Below are 19,005 nucleotides of genomic sequence, written 5' to 3'. Positions count from 1 at the left end.
CACTCTAGCCGGGGGCCGCGTGGGTTGGGGGAGGTCCCAAGAGCTGGTCCTTCGGTCAAGCAGTTCTGTGAGCTGGCACTTTTCTGGGAAGGTCCAGAGCTGGCCTTCAGGACACCGAAGAGGATGCCTCTCCCAGATGGGCCCTGGCTAGGTGGCTCGGGGGGCCATGTTCTGTGGCACTGCAGAAAAAGGAAAGGCAGGTGAGTGGGCACTGAGGAGCGGGTACACGGGCATTCCCCGTGGAGCTCCCCAACCTGGGCGGCCGGAGATTCTCCCGTGGCACCCGGCTGAGCAGACAGCTGGCACCATGCCTGGCTGGCAGAGACAGCCTGGGAGCAGGGCCCAGACACTGCTGGGGGTGGCAGGATAGCACAGCCAGGCTGGGGAGACGAGGACAGAGCCCAGAGCCACAAAGGGCCTCTCACCCACAGTCCCGAGGGGAAAGGTCAGGGTCTGCCACCCCAGAGGATCCCTGTGGCAGAGGCCAGCAGCTGGCCCTCCTCCTCCCCCCAGTGCGGGTTACCTGAGGTCAAGATACAAAGAACCGTGTGCCTGAAGGGAGGAGGGTGGGGGAGGAAAAGCCGCTTCCCTAAAGCATTGGCACTTCTCAGAAAAATGACTCCTAGGCCAGGGGGCCCCTCTTATACCACTTCCCCCCAAAATCCAAGCCCCAGCACCCCAGATGGGTTTGTCCCACAGGCCTAGGGAGGAGGCCCGTTGACATACACACAAATAAGGAAACGGGAACCAAGGACTCCTGGGTATCACCTCCAATGCTTACCAGCATGATGGGCCAGGGGTGGGCAATGTGTAAGAAGGGTAGGGATTGCCCAGGATAGAACCTCCCCAGCCCCAGGCAATGAAACGGTAAGGGAGATTGATGAATTCAAAGTTCACCCTCATAGTCGGTGGCAAAAGCAACATCCCTGGATGGGGTGGGAGGAGGGCACACGATGAAGGACCAGATGCCCGCCCCCCCCCCACACACACACACGTGTGTGTATACAGATCCAAACCCTGTTTGAACAGCTGGGATCAGAAGGGCATGCACAGATAACACCATGGGGCAGAGAGAGGCAGAGATGAACCCAGAGATGCCATGACACAGACAGAAAGGCAGCAACAAGGGAAAAGAGAGAAAGGGGAAAAAGAGAAGCATCCGCAAGAGGATGCTTCCGATCAAATCCACCTGGGGTATAGGATATACTAAAATAAATACATGTACATGGATATATTTCTTTATATGCAAATACATATACACATATATATGACATATGTATGGCATTGTATATATGTGAAGACAAAAAAAGACAAAAAGAAACAGCCATTTGTTTGTTTTTTAATATTTACTCATTTTTGTGACAGAGACAGAGTGCCAGCGGGGGAGGGGAAAGAGAGAGAGGGACACACAATCCGAAGCAGGCTCCAGGCTCCGAGATGTTAGCACAGAGCCTGATGCGGGGCCCGAACTCATGAACCATGGGATCATGATCTGAACTGAAGTAGGACACTTAACTGAGCCACCCAGGCGCCCCAAAGTAACAGCCTTTTAAAACCACAATGAGAGACACCTGGGTGGCTTGGTGGGTGGAGCATCAGACTTCAGCTCAGGTCAAGATCTCTCGGTTTGTGAGTTCAAGCCTCACGTCAAGCTCTGTGCTGGCAGCTCAGAACCTGGAGCCTGCTTCGGATTCTGCGTCTCCCTCTATCTCTGCCTCTCCCCTGTTCATGTTCTGTCTCTCTCTCTCTCAACATAAATAAACATTTAAATAAGTAAATAAATAACCACAATGAGATATCACCTCAGATCCACCAAGATGACTATAATCAAAAAGAATAAATCTGGCAAGGATATGGAGAAACCGGAACCCTCATACACCTGCTGGAGGGAATGTAAAACAGTACAACCACTTTGGAAAACAATGTGGCAGTTCCTCAAAAAGTTAAACAGTTACCTTATGATCCAGCAAGTCCACTCCTAGGTATCTCCCCAAGAGATATGAAAACACAAGTTCACACAAAAACTTGTGCTCAGATGTTCAGACCAGTATTACTCACAATGGCCTAAAAGTAGAACCGACCCAAATGTCTATCAGCTGATGAATGGACAGTGTCCATCCACATGCAAACTTAATTCTGCCAGAAAGAGAAATGAAGTACTGATATATACTACTACAACATGAAAACAGTCATGCTAGTTCTAAAAGGCTACATACGATGATTCCATTTCTATGAAACGCCCAGAATAGACAAATCTATAAAAACAGAAAGCAGACTGCAGTCACCAGGGGCTAGGGGGTGGGTTTGAAGGAAATGGGAGGTGACTGCTGACAGTTAACGGGGTCTTTTTAGAGTGATGAAAATTTTCAAAAATTGATGGTGGGGACATTCACACAACTCTGTGAGTATACAAAAACCACTGTGTTATACACTTTAATGGGTGAATTTTACGGTATATGAATTACATCTCAATGAACCTGTTAAAAAGAAGAAAGGAGGGGTCCCTGACCGGTTCAGTCAGTAGAGCGTGTGACTCTCAACGTCAGGGTCATGAGTTTGAGCCCCACATTGGGGGTAGGGTTTAATTAAAAATAAAAAATAAATATTACACAAAGAAGAAGGGAAGAGAAAAAGAAAGAGAAAAAAGGAAAAAGGAAAGAAACAAGGTCACAAAGACCCAAACTAAGGACTGCCTGCATTTCCAACCCCTGTTCCTCCCCCCACCTCCCCCACCAAGCCTAGGCCACACCAGGTTCTAAGCTCCAGGCTCAGACCTAGAATCCAAGGGACATGCACATGGCTAGCGTTTGGCAGAGGACCATGCCTGGGATAGAGGAGTTCCTGCCAAGGCCACAGTGGACAAGGCCAGGACTTTTGGGCCCAGCTGGGCCAGGCTGAGGGAGGGGGAGAGGGGACAGGTACTTGCTAGGGAGGGGGCAGCTCCCCCAGGAGTGGAATCTGGACATTGTTAATGACCATGATTTTTACTGGTACTAATTATGACAACCATAAGGCCTCTCTCCTTACTCCTGAATGAAGTACCCTCTTCTCTCCCCAGGCCCCTGTTGATTCCCTCCCAGGCTGAGAAGGCTGACGTCAGAGGAACAGGGGCCCCACCCATTGGGCCAGCTGCCACCCCAGCCCCCCACGCCCCTGTGGGGCCCCACACAACGGGAACTCTTGAGCTGAGGGAGCCAGGCAAGGGAAGGAGGGGTTGGCCGAGCCTCATCAGCGTTGACAGTCAGACACACACACACACACACTCACTCACTCTCTCTCTCTTTCTCTCTCTCTCTCTCTCTCTCTCTCTCTCTCTCTCTCTCTCTCCTGCAGAAACTCATGCATACAGGCCTATGGAAAGCAGCCGGGTGGGCAAGAGCATGCTTGCACGCCCCAGCCTGTGTGTGTGCGGGCACGCACGTGAAGAGAGGGAACCTGGAGATACCATCTCTCCACACCTGGGCTTCACCACACAATGAACATGGTTCAGGGCTTGTGTGCACGGCCCCAGGACACAGCTCCCCACAGACACACAACCACAGCCCCACAGTTTCCCAAACTGCACATTCCCTGGCCCTCACACAGCCAGGCTGGCCTTTGTACCTGCCTCCCTGGGGGCCCAGCACCCAACACACACTGAGGTGCACCCTCTGACAAATAGGAGGGTTTACGTCCACACAGGGGCCGGCCTCCCTGAGGTGAGGCCCAGGAAGCTGAGGCCCAGAAAGCCATTCATTCTAGACCCCAGGCATTCTGACTCAGCTTTTGGGGCATAGGGGTGGATTCAGTCGGTCCAGTCTGGACCTTCTGCATCCCACCCCTGCCCCCAGAGGAGAGATGACTATGCCCACCTTAATGCCTGTGAGGAGTTAGACGTGGGACCAAACTTCAAAACCCCCTGCACTCCAAAGCCACACCCCAGTGAGAGACTGGAAGGCCTCCCTCACCCCATGAGAGCCTCACTACCCCTAACCCTGCTCAGCCTGCAAACTCTGGTGCAGAGTTACTCAGCTCCCTGGGGAGGACCTTGAGCCATGGGAGGGGGTAAAGGTCATGGAAATGAGCCGAGGGCCAGGCTGGCCAGGGAACAGGGATGGGAGAGGGCAGGGATGATGGGGGCTGAGCCAAAGAGCACAGGCCCTGCCTCAGAAGCTCCCTCTGGAGCCCTGATCCCTGGGGAGACACCTGGGCCCCAGCTACCTGGACCCAGGGGTAGAGAAGACACCGGCAGAGAACTGAAACCACCAAAGAGAGGGAAAACAAACTACCTACCTCCAACCTCCACCCTCTGCCCACCAGCTCTACTACCCGTGGGCACCCTCCCTCAAGGCAGAGAAAACCACAGGCCCATCCCTCCAATACGCTGAGCCTCGCCTGGGCACAGTCGGAGGGGATGGGCACTGGAGTGCCAGCCACCAGCCATGCACCCTGCCCACCAGATCCTCCCTCACTCCCAAAAAGTGCCAGGGGAAACTCACACCCCTAGAGGAAAAGGCAAGGGCTGGCTGAGCCATGAAGACAGTAGAAAGAACGAGAGGTTTGTAGGGTCAAATCTCAGCTCTGCCACTCTGGGTGACCTTCGGCAAGTCACTTAACCTCTCTAAGCGTCTGTTTACTCACTTGTGAGCTACCCCTCTCAACAACTGGATGTGTGGTTTCAGACATATGAGTCTGGAAAGCACCTAGCACAGCACTGGGCACACAGGCGGTGCTGGGCAACGGGGCCCCTTTCCCCACACCTCTCACCACACCCGGTGCCTCCCTGGGCCATGTGTCTGCTCTCCCTTCCCTCTTCCCAACCAGGGCTAGTGTCTGTGGACAGGCCCCGGAGAGACAATTACCCATTTTCCAGGGTCTGCTTCCCCCCAGACTGAGAAGAGGGATGTGGGTGAGGGATATTCGGGTGTGGGTGGACGCCCAACCACAGCGCTTTCCCAAATTCCCTTCTTTCATTTCACAAACCAAAAAAGAGAAACCTTTTGGATTTGGGGAGGGGAGGAAGGGAAGAGAAATAGACTATTTCCTTTCCTATCCCCAGAGAAGAGGAGCCGGGGGTCCCCAAACCCAGCTGATCCAGCCTCCCTTCCTCATTGACTCCTTCCTCTCAGCTCCCAGGCTCCTCTGCAACAATGGCTCCCAAGGAACAGAAGGCAGGCAGTCCCAGAGAGGCTGAGAGATAGGGACAGAGACCGGGCAGCTTAAAAGAAGGGGAGATGGGGGTTTTCCTCAGCATTCTAGACAGTCAGTGAATCATAGGCAAATGACACCCAAAGCTCAGCTCAACTTGACGGGGTACCCAGGGGAACACACAGGACATGAACCCTGGTGGAAACAAAGACCTGGACCCTCTGCACCCCCTATCAGATAAGGAGCTGGCAGGGCAGGGCAGGACAGGGCGGGGCGGGACAGGGCAGATTTTAAACCAGAACAGTGGGCTGGAACTATTTATAAACTTTCCAGGAACACACACACACACACACACACACACACACACACACACACACAAAGCCACAACTTCTCCCCTCCTCCTAGCTCTTCAGATCTTCAGGCAGGGTCTGGGGTGCAGTGATGATCACTACTCCCTCTTTCCCTTTTCCAAAGGTTCCTCTGGCCAAGGCTCTCACCCCTCTCCTCCAAGTCCACAGTCTGGCCACTCTGGTCCTCTGTTTACCTTTTGCTCACCAGAGTCCCAGCTGCAGGGAGCCAGCAAGGCCAGCCCCACTTTGAAAGAGATCACCACCCCAGGAGGGCCTGGACTATGTCAGGACAGGTACAGGGCACCTCTTCTCTACCAGACCCTTGCAACCCCAGGCCTGCCTCACTAGAGCTAGGACTTGTTTGAAAACCTGCCCCAAACATGTGCAGGCCCTTAGCACATCCTCAGAGGGGATTAGGGGAGGGATGAAGTCCAGCATCTTCCTCTGTATGCTGCCACTGCCCAACTGCCTCAAGATGCAGCACTCAGTCCCAGAAGAGTGGGTCTGATGTCCCCTCAACCTGTGCCCCCACCTGGCCCTAGGTTCTGTCCCAGCTACGCAGGGCCACCTGACCTCCAGCAGTGACTGATTACCAAGCAGAAAGGGCAACTGGGTAAGTCCAAACCTAGGACAGGCCAGGTTCTGGGAGGAGGAAATGGTGGTCTCTGTGGGCATGACAGTGCCTCCAACTCCTGCATCCCCAAAGACTGCACCCCAGAGTCCCCTAGGAGACATGCTTGGGACCTCCAAAGCTCAAGGTGGCTGAGATCCCCCTCCCCTGGAACCAACTGGGTCTTCTTTCAAAGCAGAGAGTAGGTGAAAGGGCAGGGGGCAGCCCAGGCCTCGAGGAGGGAGCAACCTACAGGGAAGGAAGAAAACAGGAAGAGGAAGAGATGAGCCTGCCGAAGCCACAGCCAGACCACAGGAGTGTGTGGACCAAACAAAGGCTCCTCTGTCCGGGCAGGGGACCAAGGGGGCACAGACAAAGGGGACCCCCCCCCCAGCTTGGAAACCACCGTCCTTATACCCAGCCTGGCATGGGGCTTTCCCCACCTTCACCTTGGCAGCTGCCCCCTCACCACTTGTCTCCCCACTATACCACGCAGGAAACACTGTTCTCACAATGGGAGCACACACAGCAAGGTTTTGTGTGTGTGTGTGTGTGTGTGTGTGTGTGTGTGTGTGTGTGTGTATGTAAGGCTACAGCAATCCCCGCCCTCCGCTATCCCCTCAGCTCTGCCCTAAACCTGAGACTGCCAGATTCTGAATCCTAGGGCAGAAAGTCAGCAGGACATGGTCCTACCAATCCCCTCCCAGCACCCCTCCCTGGGGACCTCGACTGCAGGGAAGCCGGGAACGCCAATCCCCTGCCTCAGGATATCCTCTTGGCTCTGACCCCAGACCAGGCCTGAGTCAGACTGTACCCCGCCCCATACCCCTCCATCCACTGACCCCCCAGGAACTTCCTACTCTGCACCCGCCTACCAGTTGGGGGTTAGAACTAGGGGGAATCTCCTCTTCTCCATCCCTGGCTGAAGAGGGAAACCCACAAGGGGGTGGGAAGAATGGGTCACAAAGTCGTATGGCCTGCCCCTTAAAGCACAGGGCCTTCAGGCTCAGAGAAAGGCTGGTACAGGCTGTGTGCAAGGGTGAGGCAGACCCCCACCTCCCCACCCCCAAACACACACACAACCTGCCCAGAGCCTCCTCCCACTCCAGCTTATACCCTAAGACATCCCAGAAGCTCCCTGGGGAAGGCAATTTCCATGAGAACACAAGATGGGAGAAGGTTCCAAAGGTAAAAGGAGATAGGGAGCAGAGGTCCCACGAACCTCTGTGATGTATCTTTGAGGCAGCACAACCTAGCCTGGAGGGGACAGGACCACACAATCAGTCAGACTCACACAGTCAGCCAGTCAAGCACAGCCAGGCACAGTCACGGTCTCCCCAACACTGGGTCTGAGTAGGTGGCTGTGACTCCTTCCCACAGACAGAAGTCTGTTGGGGGGGGGGATGCCTAGAGGATCTGGAGCATCAGAGACCACACACACTCAGCCTGAAATAGCCCCCAAGGCAGGCCCCCCAAGTCCCTTCCCAACTGTGGCCCTGGGGGGAGGGGCAGCTCCCTCCCCACAAGAACCGGGGTAGTGCCCACGGCGGCTATCTCCATGGCAACCAACAACAAACATCCCTGGAACCACAGTGGGACAGGAAGTGACAGCCACGTGACAGGAAGACTTTTTTTTCCAGTGTTGGGGGGTGATAAAGATTGTTACCAGCCCCTAGAGAATCAGCTGTCCCTTAAGGTTCCCCCACTTGGAGCTGGAGGGAAAGGGGCCAGCTGGGAGGGTGGCCACCCCCTATCGCAGTGTGTGAGGTTGGTCGCAGGGCTGATGGGCCCTCCCTCCTGGCCTGCCACTCACGGTTCTCCCCCTTGCTCCCCCTCCCCTCCACTTCCTGCCGTGACTAGAGATCAGAGAACTCCCCACCGCAGCTTCCCCTTCTCAAGTCTCGATTCCTGGGCTGGAGGTTTCACCGTGGGCCGAGGGGCAGAAGGAAGGAGGGCTGGGGATCTGCGGTAGGACCCAGGGGACAGAGGCTCTGGGGGAGGAGCCGGGAGGGAGCCACTCCTAGGTAGGTGTGTACACACAGGCACACAGAGAGTGGGTCACGGTGACACACGGCGGCGGCCGGCAGGGCGCAGTGACACACGGAGACTGCCTGACCTCAGGCAGCTCTGGGGGGAGGGGAGCAGAGCCATTGGATACAGCCCGCACACCCCACTCCAGCCTGTCCTGAGCCTCTGGGTTCATCTCAGGCAGCTACTGGCCGCCAGACAGGCGAGATCCCAACTGTACCCAGCCCCCACCGCCTCTCCCCAGCCTTTTGTGCTCAGGAATCCCCCTCCCTGCTCCAAGGTGCCCGCCCAGACGAGGGCACCTTGGTGGAAGGTGGGGGGAAAGGAACCTCCCTCCACCCCCCTCCCCTTCTCTGCAGATGTCCCAGACTATATTTAGCCCAAACCGGGCGGCCAGCCAGACCCAGACTCCCCACTGGTCGGGAGCTGAGCTCCCAGTTTTTATGCAATTAAAACATTAACAGAGAACCACCCCCATCCACAACCCCCATGCCCCCCAGCCCTCCCTGAGCAACAGAGCTCAGTTAACTTAAACAAGGGCAGCTCAGCTCTGCAGCCTGTGAAGGGGATGGGGGGGTCACTGGGCAAACAGCAATAAACTCATTCCTTTGCCCATCTCCCAGGCCCTGCCCCCACAGGCAGGATTGGGACATCATCCTTGAGATCAGGTTGACACTTGCAGAGGGGGTGTGGGGGGGTAGGCTTTCCTTATTCCGGCCGGAAGGCAAAGGCATATCCAGTGGGGGGGGGGGGGGAGTTGCCTGGTTGCAGAAATTCCACCTGTCATTTTGTAGCCCCCTTCCATGGCCAGCTCCAGTTACAGCGCTGGGGGTTGGCAACAGGTGCTGGCCAGGCTGGCAGCAGTCTAATCCCCCATCCGCTCCCGGGGCTGACAGTGGTGCCTAGAGGTCCCGGCAGGGGCCAAGCAGGCAGGATGCTGGGTAGAAGAAGGAGGCATCACTGCCAGGCAGGTAGGGGGCAGCCCAAGGCCCTTCTGTAAACGTGGCTCCCTAGACTCTGTGATGTGTGTTGGAGGGTCTAGAGAAGGCAGGGAAACCTTAGTTCCATAGCACCTATTTCATTTCCCCATGATGCCAGGCAGGCGGGCTACAGTGTGGGAGGTCTGTCTGCCTGCCTCTTCCTCCTCCTCCTCTCCAAATTCCAGGAACAGGCAAGGGAGGCTCCAGTTGCGGAGAGAGAGGGAGAGAAAGCAGGCGGTCCCAACTGGTGGGGGGGGGGGGGGAGGGGGGAGGCGGGGACTGGAGCGGGAGGCAAGATCCAGACAAGCAAGAGACACCCACACCCAAGCCAGACGGGGGACAGACACACCGACGCTGACACATTCTCACACTCTGGGCCTGGTCCCTGCACACCACCCACCCTGCAGGGACACCCAGACACTCTCAGCCAATCCTGCCAATCCCCAGAACACTCCCTGGACACACACAGAGATCCAGGCCCTCGCCCCCACCCTCCATCCCCTACAAACCGTGTGGGCTCTAGACAGCAGCCAGAGGGTGGAGAGGGGAATGGAGGGAAGAAAGACAGCAGGCATCAGAGAGGATGTGCGGCCAAAGCCCTGGGAGCTGAGGTATCAGTTGCCACACGCCTTTCCCAAAACCCAGTAAGTCAAGACAACCCTGGTCATCTTGCCAGGGACCCTGCCAGCTTCCCACACTCCCAAAACCACTGCCACCAGAAAGGGGCGTGGGGCACTGGGCAAGTGGAGATTACCATGTTCATTCGTCACAGGGATAGGATTACCTTCCCTAGATGCCCATCACCATAGATCCCAGACACTACTCCTAAACAGACCTCCAGAAAGGCCCAAACACACCCATCCCTCAGCTCAGCCCAGGTCAGGCCCTGCCCTGCCCAGCCTATGCTGCCCAAAGCGCAGGGAATCAGGCACTGAGGTTTATATTTTGGAGCAGGCCGCACCCTCACGTCACACAGTTCTAAGGACTACCCCACTAAAGAACCTAGAAGTCTGAGCAAGAAGTGGGTTGGGGGGAAAGGTCCTAGAGGGCAGAGCCAGCTTCTAAGACCAAAGGATTTAGGGAGGAGGAGCCAATTAACCGAGGTCTGGGTCAATGCCCCCAAAACAGACTTGAAGTGCCACTCAGACAATGTCCTCTACCCCACACTAGACAGAGTGGCAGGAACCGCGTCATGGCACATGTGGGTGACTGTGCCCAGCGGGGGAGGCACAGGGGTGATCAGGATGGGGCTGCCCACAGCTAGCTTCCTGCCAGGCTGCCACATGGCTGGGAGTAGGAGGTGGACCAGAGAAGTGTCCCAGAATGGTAGCAGGGGCATTTAGGGTCAAATTAAGGATGGAGATTGAGAGGTGATAGGAGGAGGTGGCCAGGATTAAGCCATTCCAAACCCAGGGTCTTTTCAGAACTGCTACCTCATCTGCACTGCCCTCACCAGTCTGGTGGGGAAACTCCTGCATGGACCATTTCATGCACATTCACTCACACCCTCAAAGTCCAAATCTAAGATCCTCAGCTCCCAAGGGCCTACCCCAGTCTGACCCTAGTGACTGCTCGGTCTCAGGACCAACATAGCCCAGACTCCCAGACAGAACTGATGTCCCAGCCCCTCCCAGTACACTAACACCCTTCATAGTCAGAAACCCCCAGACCCCCCCTTTCCTCCAGCTCCAAATACTCTTTCTCTTGTTCTTCCCCCAGACTCATCTCCACCCCCAACAGGGGGAAGCCCCAAGGTGTCAAGCCACCCCCGCTCCAATCTGGGTCTTCCCCAACCCAGCCTCCCCATCAAGCACAAGGCCCTGAAGGAGTGCTTGGCGCTCAAGCCCACTTTGTAGCAAGACCTGGTGCCTTTACTGAACCACTTCCCTAGAACAACCCTGCCCTATGACCACTGCAGCCAGGGACAGGGACAAGAGACATCCCTGAATCTCCCACCCAGGAAACTGGAGGAGGGATGGTGGTCAGGAGCAAAAGTGAGGGGGAGTTAGCAGAAGGGGGTGGGGAAGTGGGGGAGTGTTCTCAGGAATAGTCCCTCTAAGAACATACACACACACACACACATGTGCACACAGCCCACAGGCAGAAAGCAATCTGGTAGAAGGAGCTGGCACCAGCTGAATGCTGAGGGTACCCCATGCCAGCACATGGGCATCCTATCCAAGACAGGATGGACAGAGGCAGAGAAATATCTCCAAGGCTGTGGGGCTTTTCTTGTCTGATTTCCATAGGAGTCGGTCCCCATCCCCAGCCTAGCACACTGGTGGCCTGCCGCCCTTCCCACTGAGCAACTTGACAATAGGGCAGTGCCCAGAGAGGAGAAGGGGCATAGCCAAGCTGATTTTCCAGCACCCCCCCCCCCCTCCACATCCACATCTGGCTAGCAGCTTCTCCTCCTCGTGGGTGGCACCAGGTCCCAGACACCCTCTGCAGAGCAAAGACAACCAGTCCATTCCGTCCTCCCCTCACCCCAAAAAGCTTCCATAACCCCATGGTAGCACTAGATCCAGAGACCTCCCTCCTGGTACTGCACTGACTCCCTTACCCAATTCGATCGGCTCCCCTCACTCCACGGGGGACACCAGCTGAGCGGGCCCCGCCCCCCAGCCGCCTGCTCCGGTGGGGGTGGGCCTCCGGGCTGATTCTCCCCAAACCACAGGGCAGCTCAGATAACAGGAGGAAAAGGAGGGGGCTAGTCCGTTGGGCATCCGATCTCTCCCCAAACAGGTTTGAAAGTCTTTTTGTTTTGTTTGTTTTTGAAGAGGAAAGCAAGAGGGAGTAGGAGTTCCCAGCGGCGGTTCTGCCACAGCTCGGGCGCCGGGGACACGCGCGGCAGACCGCCCCAGATGCCTCACGGCTGCGCGCGAACACTCGGGCGCAGACAGACGCACAGATTGGACTCCCCCACCCTGGGCACGGCGGCGGCGGGGTAGGAAGCCCAGGAAACCCCGGGTTCCCGTCCGAACCCGCCCAGCACCAGGTCCCCGCCTGCAGCTCCTATCAGGGACAGGCCAAGGGGCCCCGGTGCCCGCGGGAGCTGGGGGCTCTCCAAAATCCCCGGGGCAGAGGTTACCTCGCAGCGGGAGGAAGCAATCCGTCCAGAGCGCCCGCGGGCTCGGCGTCTGCCCTGACCCTGCGCCTCGGTGCTGTTAAGCGTCAGGGGTACGGGATCCCAGGAGAGGAGCAGTCTGGGGGGCCGCGGCTCAGGGGCGCGGGGCGAAGGCAGCGGCCATGGCGAGTCACGTGCGGAGGCTGAAACTTTACCCGGAGCCCCAGACTAGGGGGGCGGAGGGTACGGAGCAGGAGGGGCGGCCCTCTCCCCCACCCAGACCCGCCTCTGCCCGCCCACCGACCTATCACCAGCCAGGGGCGGGCCTGTGGGATCACGCCCCCCGCCCCTCCTTAACAGACCCGGAGAAGGGCGAGTCTTAAAGGAGACGCGCCTAGCTAAAGGCTGGACCGTGGGAATCTGGGAGAATTCCCTCCCTCTGCCCCAAAAGGAGAGATTCTGAGAGCGCAGGAGGAGTTCTGCGGAAAGAATGGAAAGAGGACTCTGTCGAGAAAGGACAGCAGTGTGTGGTATCACACTCCCTTGCCCCCAATCACACATACCCACACTCGCAGAGGCACAGATCACACACACGCCCAACACTTAAACCGGGGAAGAGAGCATAATATAGAAGTGAATATAGTGACTCTGGCCCTAGATATTAAGCCCCCAACTCCTATAGTTATAATCCTTCTCTGGGGATCAATTGGAACTCAGAGCTGTGCGACCTTGAATAAGTCGCTTCCTTTCTCTGAATCTTAATTTTCCCATCTGAAAAAAAAAAAAAAAAAAAAAAGGAAGTGCAAGAGTAGGTATACCTCCCTCGAGTAATGACTCCTCTCCTCTTCCCCCAAACACCTCTCCAGTTCGAGCAGGTCTGAGGAACTAGAGCCCAACCTAACCCCTCAGCATCTCCTTGCCAAGTACCCTTCCCCCAGAAGGGCAGTGGCCTTTGGATCTTTCAAGAACCAACCAGGGGGCGCCCAGGAGCACCCCTCAGTGCTAGAGGACTCTCAGACTCCAGCTTCTCTCTCCTGGCCCAGTCTGGAGGAGCCAGAAGAGCTTTCGTTCTTGCTCTAGCGGGGCAAGATCTGAATCACTCTCCATCTGCAGAGACCCCAGTTCCCAGCACAGCCACAGGCCCCCTTCAAGCCTGCTGCTCCGTTTGGAAAGATCACGTCCCCACCTGTAGCAGCCTACTGGGGGGAAGAAAAATCATTAAGGAACAACACCACCCCCCTCCCCTGTCAGAGAAGTGGCCACAAGTGCCCCCACAGGACTTCCCAGTGGAAGGGGAAGTGTCACACTCCCAGGCCTCCACCCCAGTGAGGAAGACTCTCAGCCTGACCCGGCTGGCAAAGCTCTCAAAGCCACCGGCCCGACGGCCCCCGCTTTACAGACGAGGAACAGGAGGTCGGGAGTGGACACAGGGTTCTGTCCACCATCACACCGGCTGCACAGCTGGGTGGAGAATCGGAGTATCTGATTGTTCCCTCCAGCTTTAGCCCCCCAGCCTTGGTAAAGTAGGACAAGCCTGGTCGGTGGGATGATCTGCTCTGAGGTCCGGCTCAGGGACAGGGCGCTGGGGCAGCGCTTCCCCAGGCCCCTTCCCGCCCTCCAGGCCCGGCTGTCTCTCGCTCTCGCGCTCTCGTCTGGATTTCCGTCCACCGGTGCGAAACGCCCGCCCAGCCCCTCCCGTCCTGTCCCGTCCAGATCCATCCGCAAACATGCGCTCAGCGGGCAGGAATGCGCCAATGGCTCCCAGATGTGGACGCCGACGCTTAACCCCTTCCCCCCCAACCTCCCCCCCCCCCCCCCCACCGCCCAGGCCTTCCAGCCTGAGCCTAACCAGCAGCAGGGGGCGTTGCCCCGGGTGAGACCAGCTTGGGAGGGGGCTCAGCACCAGCCACCCCTAGCCCACACAGGCTCTTCCTGCCCTAGATTTTGCCAGTATCCCTTCTAGCTAAAGCTATGGACACAAAAATGCAAGTGTGCATAAACACGGGTACACTGCCTCCCACGAAGAAAGGCCTTCACATATACGTGCCAGCACACAGGGTCAGGTACACTCGTGCACACTGAGATTCAGATGTGTAAACGCACATGCAGGACCCCCATATATGCACACCCACATGCATATTCAGAGCACACATGTATCCACATCCTTGAGTCAAACAGAACATGCACATATAAGACAGGCATTTGTGCATGCACAAGGTCATGAGGCAGTGTGGGGCACACTCCTGAACAGACACGGCAGTAGGCCCATGTGCAGATGGAGGAAGAAATTCATGCACCCACACACCCACTCCCCACAGGGGGCCAGACACTCATGCACAGAAGACTGGCCCCAGATGTACAAGCACACAGCCCACAGGCCTTTGGGGCACTTTCCCCCTGTCCAGGGCACCCAGTACTGCCTGTCCAGGCTCTAGCCCTACCCAGCCTTGACTCCAGGAAACAGGAGAGGTCCCCAGGTGGGAGGCCAGGAGTCTTCAAGCTACAGCAGCTGAACTCCAGCTGTGCCGGACCCCCAGCAGGGTCCCCACCCCCACCCGGCAGGGACCCTACACAGGAGGGGAGAAAAGTGGAGGAGGCAGCAGGAGACTATCAGACTGAGAAAAGCCACAGGCCAGGGGGCTCCTCACTCTTTAGGAAAGACACTCCTCTTGGGGCCTGCCCTTCCCGTCCTGTATACAGAAGGCAATGGGCTGGGGAAGAAGTCTGAGCCACTGTTTTCCCAAGACAGGGATCTCTCTCCAAAGGGAAACCCTAGAGAGCCCGCAGCACTCAAAGGAGATACAAAATAGCCCTGAGACACCCCCCCCCCAGGAGGGCCCACAATTCCAGCAAAACAAGGCCTCCCTCTCACAGCCGGTGGGGAGCTCCTATTCAAGAATAGCACCACACTGGTAGTGAGTGAGAAGAGACTACCTGCATGCAGGCCGTGTGGGAAATGTCTGCTGGAACCAGCCCAGCCCCTGACTCCTCTTCCCATCCCTGGCTGCCCTCCGCCCCCTTCATCCCTGGGGGAGCTCCTCCCACAAGCACGCTCACTTCCCCACTCCCTCTGATTCGAACTGAAGGGTAATCTGGGGCACGGCTCCTGTTTCCATTGTGCAGATGAGGAGACTGAGGTACGAAAAGGAAATTGTCTTGCTCAAGGTCATACAGCTTGCCAGCGGCAGAGCTAAGATTCTGACCCACAGGCCCCTTCTCAACCGCCCCCCCCCTTCACTCCGAATCAAACATTCCACTCAGTACCACGCTGCTTCCTTCTTTACCCCCTCAATAGAGCACATGGGACAAACACCAGAGCTGCAAGGTGGTGGATAGGGCCAGGACATGCCAGAGAGAGATCAGAGAAGACACCGGAGGCTACATACATGGTCCCCCAACCCCACCCCAAGCATGGTGCCCACCTGCCCAGCAGGCACAGCCCGGTGACTCAGCTGCATCCGGGGGAGATGCCAGGGCAGTGACTCACCTACCGAGAAGAGCTGAGCCTGGCACCTTGCCAGCCCCAGGACAGAAGTGACTTAGTCACCAAGACTGTGATGCCCAGCAGGCACAGCCCAGGGATTGGGGACAGGGGCAGGCTGTGTCCTCCATGGTTACATGCGCCCCCTGGCGAAGAACAGGCATCCTAGGGCTAGCCACAGCTGTACCCGCCCCTGTCCCCTCATCACTGCCCACCCCCAGCTTGCCAGGCCCTGTTCTAGTGCAGACAAGTTCTGTGAGACCCCTAGGCTGCCCTGCCCCCCTGCAGCCTGCCCCCTGCCATCATTCACCACCCACTCTCCCACCAGCCCCACCTCCTCCTGCCACCCAAGTCGTACCCAGGCTGTGCGGCTCCTTTAACATGTCCTGGCAGCACCTCCTGCCCCCACAGCCCCTCTCCACCCCCAACACACACACACATGCAGTCACACACACTTCTGCCAGCCCTGCTTCTGCCAGCAGCTGCTGAAGCTGTTGAACAGGAGGGGAATCAGGAGGGTGGGGTGTAGGGATTGGGTTACCAGAGGCTGATGGGGTGGGCTGTCACCCAATCCCTCCCCAGCTAGTCCTCCCGCCCCCCCCCCCCCCCCCGCCCCGTCTCCCTTACCCACCTGCTTCCCCCCACCTCTGGCTGGCAGCCTACTGCTCTCTAAGGCCCTCCACCCCCACTCCACCCAAGCTAGAAAATAAATGGTCAAGGGTATTTGTCATGCTAAGGCCAGCCCAGTATATGAGAGAAAGAGAGAGAATGAGAGGGACAGAGGCAGCGATGGACAGAAAGAGTAATTCCTGTGCTCAGCGCTCTAGCTACAGCCACTAGGTGTGTATATCACTGTGTATGTGGAGCCAGAAGGGGACTGGGTAACTCTCCAAGTCCCAGGAGGATTGCGGGGGGGGGGGGGGGGTGGCCCAAGGGGAATGGACTGGCTGAACAACCTCAATCCATTTGCACTACTGATTTCTCACACACTGCAGCAGGCCTGAAGGCAGGCAGGAGTGGGGGGGGGGGCAGGATAAATCAGCCCCCAGAGACATAGAGACTGAATGGAGAGGGGGGAGGGGTGCCTGCACCACAATTTGTGGCCCACTGTGCCAGGCTTGGTGGGGAGGGGGTAGGCAACAGAGGAATAAGAGACAGAGTGGCAGGAGGCAGAGTGGGGGAGGAAATGTTGGATTCAAGCCCACCTGGAACACCTCCTTCCAGCTGGATCTGAGGCTGATTGAAAGAAAGAAGGTGGGGGACAGAAGCACCACGTTTGACTCCATAGGCAGGGCCCTGAACAACTCCAGGGGGCACCATTCACAGTCTTTGTGCAACATGGTGGCCCTGGGGGGTGAGACTGAGACCGGAGACTGAGTCCTGAGGGACCGCAACTCTCTCCTGAACTTTCTCCTCCCAAAGCTCAACCAGGTGCTCTGCCCCCAGGCCTTGGAGGAGGGCTCACTTCTGACTTGTGGCTGGAAGCCTCTGGTAATCTACCCACTCTTCTGCCTGTGCCCCTCCTTTCTTGGGGGCACTGGCAAACAACCAGGATGACCTCCGGGGGGCCGGATGGGGGCTCTGGAGAGCCTGCAAAACTCCCGTCCTTGGTCTGTCCTTAGCTCATCTCAGGACTGCGGGCAAATCCGGGCCTTCTCTGGGTCTCTAAGGTGGAGTGAGACTGGATGCCCCGTCCCTGAGGTGTCTCTAAGCCCAGACTCGCCAGCCTGTGAGCCTGTTGGCAGATGCCCAGCACCTCGATTCACACCAGTGGCCACAGGCCACCTAAACAAACCCCAACCCTGACCTCCTTCCAGCCTGGACACAGGCTCTCTCCACATAGCGGAGACTTCTAAACAAACCAAGCTGGGGTTTACGGGAGACGGTGCATAAACAAGCAGAGAAGGAAACAACCAGGTCCTCCTTGCTGCAGCAGGGGAGGGAGACACAACCAGGTGTGGTGAGGGACCCTGAAGAGAGAAGATGGGTGCAAGGGGTCCCAGTGCAGCCAGATGACTGCTTGAATGTCCTAGTGCAAGGAATATCCTGCCCCCACCCCAGGCCTGTTTGCTCCTCCACAAGGGGGAGGGATTGTCTAAGTGGTCTTTAATGCCTTTTCAGAGTTCTAAGTCTAGCAGGACAGGGAACCCGCCAAGGGGTGCCCAGTATTCCTCATCCCAGCCCAGCCCATCTACCTGGGTCAGGACCCTCTCTGCCAGACCCTGCCCCAGCCCAATGCGTGCCTCTCTGCCCTGTCTGCTGCCCCTCTGGCTCTTCCTCACTCCTCCGCCTGCCTGCTTACCCTCACCTTGGCCAGCCCCTCTGCTGCCCCGTGCTTTTCTGCACGTCCCTCCTGCCAGGGGACAGACCGACTAAAAATAGTCCCTGCAGCCTTTCTCGCCCACAGCTGCCCAAAGAGCAGGAAATGAGGGGGGCAGGGAGGCCCGTGTCCTGCTCTCCCCCACAAACTCCCAGCTCCAAACCAAGTCCAGGACTCCAGCCTGGGGAGAGTGCCAACCTGGCCATCTCAGGGGCATCCCACACCCCTTCCCTAGGGGAGAGGCCTGCCCATAAGTGCCTGCCATCCTAGAGCTGTCCCTGCCCTCTGAGAGGAGGAGAGCGGAGGCAAGCAGTCTAGAGGGAAACCTTCCCAATTTCTGACAAATCAGTGCCAACCACATTGTGGGCACCGAGAGGGCAGGGCCTGGCTCCACTGACTGGTCTTTTGAGGGCAGAGGGAATTGGCATGGGGAAGTTTGTGCTGGTTTCCTTCATCCTGGCCCAGCTGGAGAGAAGACAAAATAGTGCCCCAGCCTTAATTATGCTAATCCTCTGCTCCCCAAAATGTGTGGGTACAGACATAGGGGTTTCGATGGCCACCCCCAGATACCATGAGAAAAAAAGCTTGAAAGAATAGCAGAAGATCTGGGCTGCCCACATATAAAGATGAAAGCCTGGAGGCGAGAACAGGCCATGCCTTCCAGGCAGGGCATGTGTTGCCCCCAAGCTGAGTCAGAGGTTGGGAGGGAGGAGTTGGGGTACACAGTGCCAGGGGCTGTGGTGCTCCCACCCCTATCCCACCTGGGATTCTTGACACCTCCCAGCCCAGGGAGAAGGCCCTTCCCACACAGGAGGAAGGAAACCAGCTTAGCGACTCTCTGGAGGCCTGAAGGACAGCCCTGCACCAGGAGGCAGGCGGGAAACCCAGGAGTCCTGGCGCCCAGCCCAGAGAGTGAATGAGAGAAATACCTTGGAGGGGAGGAAACAGCCCAGAGTGAGGCAGACACATGGTGCCCCCAGCAGCTCCCAGATGTGACCCATAAGGGGGAACTGGCCAAAGGGGCTGGATGGGGAAAGTGAAC

The 19,005-nt window shown here is 57.4% G+C and overlaps 1 protein-coding gene across 1 annotated transcript in view; it reads right to left on the bottom strand.

Moving 5' to 3' along the window:
- Positions 1-84: 84 nt before the first annotated feature.
- The window catches only part of CDC6 (cell division cycle 6), a 45,319-nt gene continuing 26,398 nt past the window's right edge, over positions 85-19,005 (bottom strand). Inside the window, exon 13 of the transcript XR_002737996.2 lies at positions 85-179. The gene's annotated coding sequence lies outside the window, so the exon portion shown is untranslated. The remainder of the gene's footprint in view (positions 180-19,005) is intronic.

Source organism: Felis catus, chromosome E1, assembly GCF_018350175.1.
Source record: "Felis catus isolate Fca126 chromosome E1, F.catus_Fca126_mat1.0, whole genome shotgun sequence".
Lineage (NCBI taxonomy): Eukaryota > Metazoa > Chordata > Mammalia > Carnivora > Felidae > Felis > Felis catus.
The sequence above is the reverse complement of the archived record's forward strand: the minus strand, read 5'-3'. Positions and strand labels throughout refer to the sequence as shown.